The 13,885-nt window shown below is 30.9% G+C and overlaps 5 non-coding genes across 5 annotated transcripts; 4 read left to right on the top strand and 1 right to left on the bottom strand.

Moving 5' to 3' along the window:
• The first annotated feature begins 487 nt into the window (after nt 1–487).
• On the top strand, nt 488–569 carry TRNAS-GCU (transfer RNA serine (anticodon GCU)). Its single transcript has one exon. It is a non-coding gene; the product is annotated as a tRNA-Ser (tRNA).
• Nucleotides 570–9,224: 8,655 nt separating this feature from the next.
• TRNAW-CCA (transfer RNA tryptophan (anticodon CCA)) lies at nt 9,225–9,296 on the top strand. Its single transcript has one exon. It is a non-coding gene; the product is annotated as a tRNA-Trp (tRNA).
• A 492-nt stretch (nt 9,297–9,788) lies between these two features.
• Nucleotides 9,789–9,861, bottom strand: TRNAA-AGC (transfer RNA alanine (anticodon AGC)). Its single transcript has one exon. It is a non-coding gene; the product is annotated as a tRNA-Ala (tRNA).
• Nucleotides 9,862–10,280: 419 nt separating this feature from the next.
• LOC131039543 (U1 spliceosomal RNA) lies at nt 10,281–10,442 on the top strand. Its single transcript, XR_009104668.2, has one exon. It is a non-coding gene; the product is annotated as a U1 spliceosomal RNA (small nuclear RNA).
• Nucleotides 10,443–13,141: 2,699 nt separating this feature from the next.
• Nucleotides 13,142–13,223, top strand: TRNAS-GCU (transfer RNA serine (anticodon GCU)). The gene has a single exon. It is a non-coding gene; the product is annotated as a tRNA-Ser (tRNA).
• The last annotated feature ends 662 nt before the right edge of the window (nt 13,224–13,885 follow it).

Below are 13,885 nucleotides of genomic sequence, written 5' to 3'. Positions count from 1 at the left end.
TTTAGCACTTCCATTCTTATTTTATCTTGAAGTAAAACATATTTTTTGTTAGTTCCAGATCTATCGAAAAAAACCCCTCGAATTGCATAGCTCCAATTCTGGCACAGACAGGGAGGATGCTGGCAAACCTCGTGGAATTTGGCTTTACACCTGTCAATTGCATTTCTTTGGAAAGTTTCTAAAGCCTTTTCAACGAATTCATTATCCCATACCCTATTTCAAAGATCCCATTTTTGTACAGGGAAGGAATATTATGACGAAAGTTGTGGAATTTGGCTTACCCTGCCAATTGCATTTCCTTGAAAGTCACTAACGCCTTTCCAACAAATCCATTTGTGCAAAACCTCCTTATAGTACAGTCCATGAGAACTAATCCATTCTGTTCATAACCTCCGAACATTGTAGTCCATGAGAACACATTTCTTTGAGGCATTTTGTCAAACAAGTCACGTGCCTTGTCTATACTTCCACACTTTGCTTCCACATCGTCGCTTTGGCCGAGTGGTTAAGGCGTGTGCCTGCTAAGTACATGGGGTTTCCCCGCGAGAGTTCGAATCTCTCAGGCGACGTGGTTAATTAAACATTTTGTAACGTATCTGATACAGTATGTGAATTTTGTGTCGGCGAGACTGCAGCACAGTTGCTTTCATCCTAATTTGCACTTGGAATTTGTAATCACTCATCTTTCCTTTCCTATTCTGCTGAAGACATCTGTGAACTGCGTATAATGGACAGAAGCATGCAAATACATGGAAACAGCTCTGGTACTTACTAGAGACAATGTGTAGTGAAAAACATTCTAGGCTTATGCTTCAGTTGTTAGTTTCTTCCTGAGATCTACGGTGTCTTCCAGGTCGAAACTTCAACATACATTCATAAGGTTATACATATATTTTACTACGATAATAGGAGTTTTTGGGATTTATTAAAGGTTTTAGGATTTGATTATTTTTAATTAGGATATATTTTTAAATATTTTAGTTTCTTTACTTTCTAAGTTATAATTTGTGAGCATCGTGTTATCAAGATTATTTGTACAGAGTTTGCAAGGCCTTAGAAGAACATGTTTGCAAGGATGATGGAGATTCTATTTTAGATACTCAAGTTTCTAAAAGAGATGGTTTTGGCCATCTTTTATATAATGTTCTTAAAGATTTTTGTTGGGTTTTTAATCATTTCTAGTTTTGTTCTTTTTGACCTTTTTGTCATGATATATTCAACTTTTACTAAATTATGTATGGGTCTATATATAACTCATAATTAATCTATAATGAAGAAACTACTATATCTATAGTAGTATTCAAGATGTTTGTTAATTAAATATTTTTTAAATAGTATTATAATTCTAAACTATGACACATCTCTTTTGGTATTTTAATGCAAGAAAACTTCATCTTAGGATTTGATTATATGAAAATATTATACTAGAACATTTTTAATATTATTAGAGTATTATAAATAAATTGTCTCATATTCACATAGCCCAATAAATAAATTAAGAATATAAAAATTAATGAAGAGTATTTTGTACTTTAGGTTTATAGATTCTTGACATTGAAGATGTTTAATGTTGAATATTTATGATATGAAATTGTGAATTTTATATTAGAAATTTATTACGCTGAGAGGTGTTCCTATACAGTCACAGTAGAAGGAGTGAAGGATAGAATAAAAGTAGAATATTCTGTGTAAACATTAAAGAAAACAGAAGCATGATGGAAGACCAAGCACCACCTGAAGCTACATGGAGCATAATGAAAATAAGATTAAAATTATATTATTATATTATAATTAGGGTGATGGAATTGGAAACGAAAGCTGGGAGAGTTATAAAGCATGGAATTGGAAACGATTACTGTATGGCATGTTATGGAATTGGAAGCAGATTACTAACTGTAACATATGGAAGTGCAAGAGTTATTTATAATGGCATTCTCGTTTTCGGTCATTTACAATAGTACTCTCTTTGCTGTTGTTGAGAAAATGTTGAAAATCAAATTCCGTGGGTTTGCACAAAGCTGCATCCTGATTAATTGTCAAAGAATTCACAAAGAGTAGCGTTCCTGGAATGACATGATATCTTTTCCTGATCTTTGGAAAAAAAGTTTGGATGCTACATTTTTGTTATCTTATTTGCCATCCATTATGTGTAGATTTTTCATTAAGATTCTTAGAATGCTTTAGTTGGAACCCGTTTCTATACAAATATTTTTAATGCATCCATTATAATCTCCATCTTTCTTCATCATGCAATTTTCATAGGATATCCAAGCATGCAGTTATCTGATTATTTGTATATGTTTATCTTACATACCCTTTAGTGTGTATAGATGGGTGACTTGCATGTCTATATGTCTGGCTATCTTCTGCTATCTTCATGATAGAAAGGTCTTTATGAAGGCTGCCAATGAGGCCGACCAAAGAGCTAATCAAGCCAGCAATGGGCTTCAACGAACGCTTACCCAAATTGTTCTTTTTTTCTCATATCCTCTGTTTTCCACCAAATTCATATTTCTTTCTCTTGTGTTATGAGGATTTTTGTAGGTGAGAAAGGCAAAGATGGATGTTTGCAACTATTTTTGTTTTTGCTTGCTACCATCCCTATGTTTTGATGGATGCCCATACCTCTACCAACACTTCCATTTTGTTGCAAACTGCAAACAAGGAAGAAGAAAAATGAAAGGATATGTTGAATGCCCAGATCAAGTATGCCATCAAAGTTTCCACAAACAGAGATTTTCCATTAGAAAAGAAAGATGATCCTAAAAATGTAGATATCTACATTACCCTTAATCCCTATTTAGGAAGAGGCCTAGATTATTGGAAGAAAAACTAGAAAAATCAGTTTGCTAAGATTTTCATAGAGTGATAAGACAAATAAATTTTATATTTGGCAAGTTATTGTTGTCTAAACAGAATGTTATTATTGTTATTAATTTTTCTTTTAAAAAATTAAGAGTAGTCATAGTGATAGAAAAGAGAAGGAAATAATCATAATTTTGAATTTAGAAGCATTCATAAGATTTTCTATGTTTCTAAATATTAAACATAAAAATATAATGTTTCTAAATTCAAAAAATCTGAATTACATGTTTAGCAAAATATTTCAAAAATAATATTTAATTTTCATTTTAGAAATATCAAAACTTAAAATTATGTTTCTAAATTTTAATGGATGTTTTCAAATTGAAAGAAACAATGTTACATACACATAAATATTTTAGATAAAATATTTATTATTAAAATGCAATTTATAATTTATCATATAATATGATTTCTATTTATATTTCTCTTAGTTGAGTTTGAATTATTTTATCAATAGATCATAAAATTTATTTGTATTAAAATTTAAAATTATTTCTTATAGCTGTCTTGATTGATTAATTATTGGGTGTTGCTATTAATAAAAAATCTAATTGTAAAAGGTATTTGGAAATGTATGAGGAATTGATATATTGTAGTTCATTTTATTGACACTAATATATTTTGGACTTCCAAAAATTTACAATTAGATTGAAAGTTTAAATAAAAATTAAAAAATTAATTTCAAAAGGTATTTGGAAATGTTTGAAGAATTGATAATTTATACTTATTTTAATTCATTAAAGAAGGTGATTTTTTTTTTTTTATAGTGATAGTAAGTGTTATGAATGGAAATATTATTTCAATGAACTTCATAATTTATATATTCAAGTGATATATTGCAAGAATTAGTATATTAAATATTTAGTATCAATTAAATATAAAAAAAAATTCATTTTCATAAAGTGATAAAACAAATAACTTTTATATTTGACAAGTTATTGTTGTCTAAATAGAATGTTATTATTGTTAATTATTTTTCTTTTAAAAAATTAAGAATAGTCATAGTGATAGAAAAGAAAAGGAAAGAATCTTAATTTTTAATTTAGAAGCATCCATAAGATTTTCTATGTTTCTAAATATTAAACATAAAAATATAATATTTCTAAATTCAAAAAATCTAAACTACATGTTTAGCAGAATATTTCACAAATAATATTTAATTTTCATTTTAGAAATATCCAAACTATAAATTATGTTTCTAAATTTTAATGGATGTTTCTAAATTGAAAGAAACAATGTTACATACACATAAATATTTTAGATAAAATATTTATTATTAAAATGCAATTTATAATTTATCATATAATATGATTTTTCTATTTATATCTTATTTTCTCTTAGTTGAGTTTTTATTCTTTTATCATATGTTAATAGATCATAAAATTTATTTGTAATAAAATTTAAATTTTTTTATAAAATAGTTTTCTATAAATTTTTATGCAATTTTTTTTAAAAAAATAAAAGGTTTAAAGAATGGCAATGTATAAAATAAATTTTTAATATATATTTTAATTATTATTTAAATATTTTTAAAAAAAAATTATTAAATGTTTCAAATTATTTCATAAATCTTAAACCCTCAATTACTTTTTTTTTAAAATTATTATGATGGATAGGATTAGAGTTAGGGTTTGACAAGCACTCAATTAATATTTTGGTTTAATTACAATAGGGCTACAATTTAATTTTTAGTAAGGTTAGGGTTAGAATAAAGTTTTCAAAGAGTGTTAGTGTTAACTTAAGGTTAAGATATGATTAGGGTTAAGGTTTAGGGTTTAATCATAGTTAGATTAGGGTTATATTAGATATTAGATACAGTAAGATAGTTGGGATTATGGTTATAATTATAATCCAACCCTAATTTAAGAGTAATAGTAATTTTAACCCTTAGGTTTAGTATTAGGGTTATGTTAGACATACATTTACTATTATTAGGGTTCAATTAGGGTTAGGATTAGGAATTTTGGTTTAGTATTAGGGTTATCTTAGTGATATATTTATTAGTATTAAGGTTCAATTAGGGTTAGGATTAGGAATATAGTTTAATTAGAGTTTAACTATGATTAGAGTTTAATTAAGGTTATAATTCAATTAGGGTAGTAGCTATAAATAAATTATAATTTAATTCTGTTTAAGCTTAGTATTAGGGTTAAAATTACTATTACTCTTAAATTAGGTTTGGATTATAATTATAATATAATCCTAACCCTCTTTCTATATCTTATATAGAATATAATCCTAATCTAACTATAATTAAAATCTAACCCTAATTGAAACTTAATCCTAACTAAATTTTAACCCAAACCATAACCCTAATTGAGCTCTAATTCTAATTAACCCTAACCCTAACACAATTTAATCATAACCCTAATTCTAATCTAAATCAATATCTAATACTAATGTTGAGTATAATTAAAGCCTTATCATAATCAAACCCTAACCTTGGCAATATTCCTAACCTACACCTAACTGAACCCTAAAATAACCTTATCTTACCATAATTGGAACGTAACCATAATTTAACCCTCAACATAAATATACCTTGCAATTAAGCCCTAACCCTAAACTTAACCCTCATCCTAATTGAAACCTAATCCTAATCTATCTGAAACCCTAGTCCTAATTAAACTCCAATCCTAGTTAAAACCTAAGACTAATTTAATTGAATCATAACCCTAATTGACATCTAATCATAACCCCAACTATAATTAAACCCTTTCAATAGTTAAACCCTAACTCTAATTAACTATAACCTTAACCCTAAACCCTAATCCATCTAATTGAATGAGAATTTCAACTCTGAACTTAACTCTAACCATACAATTAAACCCTACCTACAAATTGAACCTTAATCTAAACCTATAATCGAACCATAACTCTAATATGAACCCTAACACCAATTGAACCTTAATAATAATTGAATTCTAGCCCATACCCTAACCTTAATTGAGATTCAGCCCTAATTTAACCCTAACCATAATTCAATTAAATCAGAACCCTAATTCTAAGCCTAATTGAACTCCAATACTACCCCTAACTATAATTAAAATATTTCCATAACCTTAATTAAACCTTTATGCTAACATAACCCTAATCATAACCCTAAGTAAACATTAATCCTGACCTTAAAATCAATCTTTATCATATAATCCTAACCCTCATATCATGCTTTATCCTTAAACCCTAACCCTATTTGAATCGAAACATTAACCCTAACCTTAATTAAGCCTAAATGAATTATAATACTAAGCCTAATGATAATCATATCACTAACCATAGCCATAACACTAAAACTTTTAACCCTAACCTTAATCCTAAACTTTACCCTAAACTCAAACCTCAACCATAATTCTAATCCTAAACTTAACTTTAACGTAAGCCCTAAGCCTAAGCCTAACCACAATCATAATCCTAACCCTAAACCATAACCCAAACCATAAGCCAAACCCTTACCCTAACCCTAACCATAATCGTAATCCCTAACCTTGACCATAATCCTAATCCTAACCCTAGCCCTAACCCTAAACCTAACCCTACCCATTATATAAATACTAATAATAATCCTAACACTAACCCTAACCATGATGTAGATTTGAACCCTAGCCATAACCCTAACCCTAAACCCTAATCCTAACCATAATCCTAAGCCTAACCATTATCCTAAGCCTAACCCTAACCCTAACCATAATCCTAATCCTTAATCCAAATCATAATCCCAACCGTAACCCTAGATATCACCCTAACCATGATGTAAACCCTAATCATGTTCCTAACCCTAAACCTAACACTAACCAGAACCATAACCCTAACCATGATGTCAACCCTAACCCTAGCCATAATGCTAACCATAACAATAAACCTAAACCCTAAGTCTAACCATAACACTATCCCTAACCTCAATCATGATGTAAACCATAATCCAAACCTATCCTAAACCTAACCCTAATGATAATCCTATCGCTAACCATAACCATAACATGAAACCTTAACCCTAACCTTTTAAACTCATTCTCTACCACCGCGCAAATGACGATTGCAACTAACACAATGTGTCAGGTGCTTTCACGACTTCACGAATCTATACCATCTGTTGACCTACAAGACGACGATATCGACTAACACGACATATTAGGTGCTTTCAGATTTTTGCACCTAACCTATTAAATGCATTCTCTACCATCACGAAACAACGATTGCGACTAACATGGGTTGTTATGCACTTTCGCAATTTCCCGACTTCATAGGTCAAACCATCTGTTCAGCCACTAGATGACGATTGTGACTAACACAAAGTTTTAAGTGCTTCTATAGTTTTACATGAACATACATAGCCGATTGTGACTTTCATCATTTCGCTACTTCCCAGATTAAGCCCAATATGTTAACTCGTGAAACGACGATTATAACTAACACGACCTATTTTTCACGGATTCTAAGCCTAAAACTAACTATATATCTAACCCAAAACCTAACCCTTAACCCTTAACCCTAATCCCTCTAATTGAATGATAACCCTAAACTCAACTCTAACCATATATTTGAACCCTAAATACAACTTGATCCCTAATCTAAGCATTTAATTGAACCCTATTCTTAAACTGAACCATTTTCCTCAATTGTAACCATAATTGAATCCTAGCCCTAAACTTAACCCTAACCCTAATTGAACTCTAATCCTAACCCTGATCCAACGCAAACCCTAATCTTAATTGAAGTGTAATACTAATTTAACCCTAACCATAATGTAGTTGAATAAAAACCCTAATTCTAACCATAATTAAACTCTAGGACTAACTGTAACCGAACCCTTATAATAACGTAACCTTAAAATTAACCTTAACTACAATTACTATTTAAACCCTATTTTTTTTAACCACAACCATAACCCTAAAGTAACCTTGATTGTAAATCCAACCTATGCTTGATGTTATCCCCAATCTATATGCTAACATAACCCATAACCCTAATTAAATTATAACAGTAACCTTCAAACAAAGCTCTATTATATAGTCGAAAACCTAACAACATGCTTTATCCTTAAATCCTAACCCTTTCGGAGTCATAACACTAACTCTAACCTTAATTTAGTTGTAATGCTAACCCTAATCCTAATTAAACCCTATCCCTAACCCTAATACTGATTCTAATTGAACCTCAACCCTTACCCCAAGTATTATCCTACAATAATAACTCTACTCGTTAACTAAAACCAAATATAACTATTATTTTATCTATAATACTATAACTCCCTCTAATCTAGACCCTAACCTGATAATGACCCAAAACCTAACTTTATATCTAATTAGTTATTTAATAATGCATTTAATAATATTATAACTAAAAATAATTTAAAATAATAATATAATACATTTAAAATATTTCAAATTTATATTATGAATATTATTTTCAATAAATTATAAAATAATATCATAATAATCAAAACAATATAAATTAATAATAACAGTATATTACAATATTGTTATACAAACAAATAGAAAATAATAATAATATTACATATTATTGCAACAAACATTAATAATATACTATTATATAGTTCTATTTTGAATTTTTTATTGTTTCCCATGTTGCCCGCGACTGCTACTAGCTTACATATATTTGATTTTAATCAAATATATATATAATACGCTGAGAGATATCCTTATCGAGGCGCCTATTTTTGTCATGTACCTAAACTCTAATGGGCGCCTCGATAAGGATATCTCTCGGCGTATTATATATATATTTGATTAAAATCAAATATATGTAAGTTAGTATAAGAATATAAAGAGTCAATCATGTATCTTATATGCTCTAAGAAATAGATAATTTTTTGTTAAGATGGAAGAAACTTAATCACAATATGTGATCTTCTTACATAAAAATAATTGACGTAAAACTAATTTTTTCTTTAATTATTTGATTGTAGATCAATATTTTATTGACATATTATTGATGAAAAATAGGTTGGAAAAGATTAGAACTAAATGCAGAGAGAATTAATTAATTGAGAGAGCGGGCGAGTATGCGTTTAAATTTCTAAATATAATGCAAACATATAATCAAATAATGCACCTTTCATCTTTGTTGTCGTCTAGTTCGCTTTAGGTTATCTGGCTTCCACCCAAGCGAGCCGGGTTCAAATCCTGTCAATGGAATTGTTTGCTTTTTTACAAGTAGCAGGAGTTTTTATATATGTTTGCCGCTTCTTTTTGCACATTTCACGTTTATGTCTGTCTCTACACCGTTACTATTTTGATCACAGAAATTCAATTTTCTCGCTTGCAGAGTATTTTGTGTGAGGCCAAATAGATTGATTTCGGTGAACACAATTAGTATTTGTAAATGTGTACATTCAAGCAGGATCCGTGGCGCAATGGTAGCGCGTCTGACTCCAGATCAGAAGGTTGCGTGTTCGATTCACGTCGGGTTCAACTCCCAGAATCTTTTTAAGTTTTCTGAAAATTTAAAGAAAAGCAAATGCAATGGATATATCCTCAGTTTATGAATTTTATGTGAGGCTAAATAGATTGATTTCGATGAAGACAATTTGTATTTGTAAATGCTTTTATACAAACAGGATCCGTGGCGCAATGGTAGCGCGTCTGAATCCAGATCAGAAGGTATTCACGTCGGGATCAATCCCCAATATCCCTTCAATTTTCCGAAAATTTAAAGAAAAGCAAATGCAATGGATATCCTTCTGATCTTTGTAATTTTCAGTCGGGTTCAATGCCCAAAATCCTTTAAGTTTTCTGAAAATTTAAAGAAAAGAAAATGCAATGGATATCCTGCTGATCTTTGTAACTTTTTAAAAAGCTTTTACTCTCCCCAGTTGACCAACCGATTTCAATTGCAGGCGAAATTGAAAAGCTAAGAGAACCAGTCAGGCGAAATTGAAAAGCTAAGAGAACCAATCAATGCAATGGAGATGCGGGGTATCGATCCCCGTACCTCTCGCATGCTAAGCGAGCGCTCTACCATCTGAGCTACATCCCCGATACACTAGTTCTTCTACTATCTGGGAAATTTTCCTAAAAAGGCATTAAGTGATGCAAACGAAATTGAGAAACGAGCAAAACCCACATGCCGCATCAGTAGTAACACACAGGATGATTTTGTTTAATGTGTGTGTGTCTGCATCATTTAAAATCCAAGTTTGGTATTGTTTTTAATTGTTTGATTCAATGCAGCCGAGCAACATTAATCATCCTCTCTTGATGGGATTTGCCTTGGTGCTGACAAGTGTTGTTATTTGAAATTAGTTCACAGAGTGAACGAGGGCTGACAAAACAAAAGCATTTGTTTACATGATTAAGAGTCAGATAGCAATGGTGTTAATGATCCCACATGCGTGAGGAGGAGGAAATGAAGAAGAAGAGGGAGTACAAGTAGGAGGAGAGGGGTACGGATTAAGTATACTTACCTGGGCGGGGTGAATCGGTGATCAAGAAGGCTGATGGCCTAGAGAGAGCACCTTCATTGCACATAGAGAAGGGGGCTCTGTCTATCATCTCCCATTGTGGAGAATGAACGTCATAATTTGTGGCAGAGGGGGCTCGCGTTCGCGCGGCCCCCACACAAATCTAATTCCAAATCAGACTTTTCAGCTTTCGTAGCATTTTTCCAATTTGTATCAGATATGGTCTTTTTGTTTTGGTATGGATTTCTCATCATACCATACGAGGGATGATGATTTGTACTTAAATGGTGTTAGCGTCTTTTCAATTTACTTTTTCAATATGATGAAGAAATTGTCTAGATTCAAGTGTCAATTGGCACATAGGTAGCGCTCTATTCAATGGGCTTGAGGTAATGATCAATAGGAAAAGGAGAGTTCATTTGGAGGACTTGAGTGAAAAGGAGAGTTCATTTGGAGGACGACTTTGAGTGAATGATCAATAGAAAGGAGAGTTCAAAGGAGAGTTGAGTTCATCTGGAGGAGGACTTCTATCAATACAAAGGAGAGTTTTAGGAAGATAATATTGTTTGAAACATAGAGAAATCAATACAAAGGAGAGTTTTAGGAAGATAATATTGTTTGAAACATAGAGAAAAACTCTCCGAAAAGGGAGAAATAGCTTTTGGGAGTTTTAGGAAGATAATATTGTTTGAAACATGGAGAAATATCTTAAAAATAAATATAGAGTTTTAGGAAGATAATATTGTTTGAAACATAGAGAAAAACTCTCCGAAAAGGAAGAAATAGCTTTTGGGAGTTTTAGGAAGATAATATTGTTTGAAACATGGAGAAAATATCTTAAAAATAAATATATATCTATTAGATTGCAAATATACAATATAGAGCTTCTTTAGAAATCTCTTGTTTAACATGAGTAGACTTATGGATGTCATAATTATTTGAAATAATTATACATCCCTTTCTTATTATGCATGACATTTGGGTGTCACTAGAACTAGTATTATAGATAAAAATTAGTCATGTTTTTAAATGATAGTAGATAGAGTAATGTATGGTAATGAAACTACTTATTGTTGAATGAGTATAACGGCTAGGGTTTGCATGCTTTTGATGCAATATGGTATCTTTAGTAAGTGATTGTGTCAAGAATGATCTGTTATCTATGTTCTTGTCATTTGCTAGTACAAATGTATTGTGGTCACAAACAAAATTCTGTATAAGTTGAATTAGAATGTTCCTAGTAAAAAAATATGTAATCTTTTACATCAACAAAAAAACTCTACATAGTTCTTTATCTAAAGCATTCTAATTTATTCATATGGATTGTGGAAATGCCATATCTTTATGAATAAGTTGTTTATGTTTAACACCTTTGATTAAAACCTTGCACTAAGTATGTCTAAACATTATTTCAATGTTAAGGGATTCACCACTCCTAATATAAGAATTTATCTTTTATAGGGGAATTAAGAATCTCATTTGAATGCCACAAACCTATTGATCTATCAAACTCATAAGAGATCGCTACTTACTAAAATTGAAAAACTATATGCAAACAAGATTAACATCAAAATACTTACAATTCAATCATATAAAAATATCACATAATGCAATTGTACAAAACCCTATGATGACTCATACACAACCTTAGATCCATCACCCTAGTAAAAGGTGAGACAACTATGTTTGTACTATCATTATTTTCTATGAGGGATAGTCTAACAAAGAGTTTGAACTAGTAGCAAGAGGTCTAATATTTGAACACAAAGGTTTTTCAATACTTCCCTTCATAAATAAATGTTCAAATCCACATTAGATCACATTCATGTTTGGGAAAAGAGTATATACAATATTTTACACTACTAAACATATTTATATCTTCTGCAATAACTTACAATAGACAATAAAGTGCGAGCATACAATTTTAAGTGATAGCAATTAACTTATCAGAACAAATTAACGTATCAAGCAACTCATTTCCCCCCCCAAATTTTACCACAATTTGTCATTAGTTTATCAAACAATGTATTAAATCAACCATTAAATAACATGCATTTCATAAACCCTTTGTTTCATAAAAACTCTGTATCTAACATATTGTTCATTTCATCTTTCTAACTCCTATCACGCCCACGACCAATAATGAGGCATCTATCTCAACCAACTTAACAATTAGATTATAGGCCATTATTCTATAACTTATAATTAAATTATATCATCTTGTATGTTTCATCTCTCAAGTTATCTTACATTGCTCAAATACAATTATATATAATTCATTTAGCTTGATTGCACTTCAAAAGGGATTAATGTCAAACAATTCTCACACAATAAAAACATAACTTCCTATATTGGTGATCAACATCTATTAAATGTGGTAAATTATGGCAATGTCAATCATAACCACCTGAAGTTCAGCTCCATTAGAAATCATTGGTAAAATCACATAAATGATAAAGAGTACAATTTTAATTGATATTCAGGCATCTATGAATTTGTAAAAGCTTATACATGAGAAAGCAGAACAATGAATTATAAAGAAGGATGACCTTCTTGAGTGTCTATGTAAAACCTTACCACACTGTATTAGAAGCTTAAGATTTGATGTGCAATACTTGGTAGAAAGAAAAAAAATAGACGGACAAGGATTTGCATTCATGGACAAACAAAGAGAAAATCCAACCTCCTATTGGCAGGGTTTGAAGTCCTCATATATATTCCAATCAGCTAAAGTTGGTAGAGGAATAAAATTGATGTGCATATGGATGATGCATCTTGCTAAATCTGGACTAATTTGAATAGCGTTAATGGGAGAATTGCCACAGAAACAAATATATATATTTTCGTAATACGAACGTCGCTTTGGCCGAGTGGTTAAGGCGTGTGCCTGCTAAGTACATGGGCTTTCCCCGCGAGAGTTCGAATCTCTCAGGCGACGTTGTGATTCAGACCTTCTGTAACTTTGCCACATGCAATATGTGACTTGTTTTTCGGCCAGACTGCATATTTCTTTGCTTATTTTAATGCAGCAGAGTTAGGTTCATCCTTTTCGCACTTCGAATTTGTAATCTCTCATCATACCGGACCAAGGATGATCTCCAACCTTTAAATGGTGTTACAGCTTTTTTAGTTTACTATGTAAATATGGTGAAGAAAGTTTGTCTAAAACTTGAAGTAGCAATCAATCAATGTTTTTTTATGGGCACATTCTATTAAGTGACCTTTCATTTGGAGAAGGGAGACATTGTTTTTGGGCTGCGTCTATTCTGGCTTCAAAATGGATCTTTCGTACAGCGTGTTAGCGACAGGTTAGTCAATCTAAAACGCGCGACTAACACGCATGTTAGTCAATCCATACTCTCTTTTTGGAGCCAGAATAGACGCATCCTAGTTTTTGGGAGTTTTTGATAGTGAAAAAAATAAGCAGGGGAGAGACTTACAAGATTGTTTGAATCATAGAGAACATGTCTTGACAAGAAATACACATTTATTAGGTTGCAAACATGCAATATATATACATAAGTAGATTTATGTGTCAAAATTATTTCAAATAATGATACATCCCTTCCTTACTATGCATGACATGTGGTTACCATTAAA

The sequence above is a fragment of the Cryptomeria japonica genome, chromosome 6, assembly GCF_030272615.1.
Source record: "Cryptomeria japonica chromosome 6, Sugi_1.0, whole genome shotgun sequence".
Taxonomy (NCBI): domain Eukaryota; kingdom Viridiplantae; phylum Streptophyta; class Pinopsida; order Cupressales; family Cupressaceae; genus Cryptomeria; species Cryptomeria japonica.
This window is presented reverse-complemented; position numbering and strand designations above follow the sequence as displayed.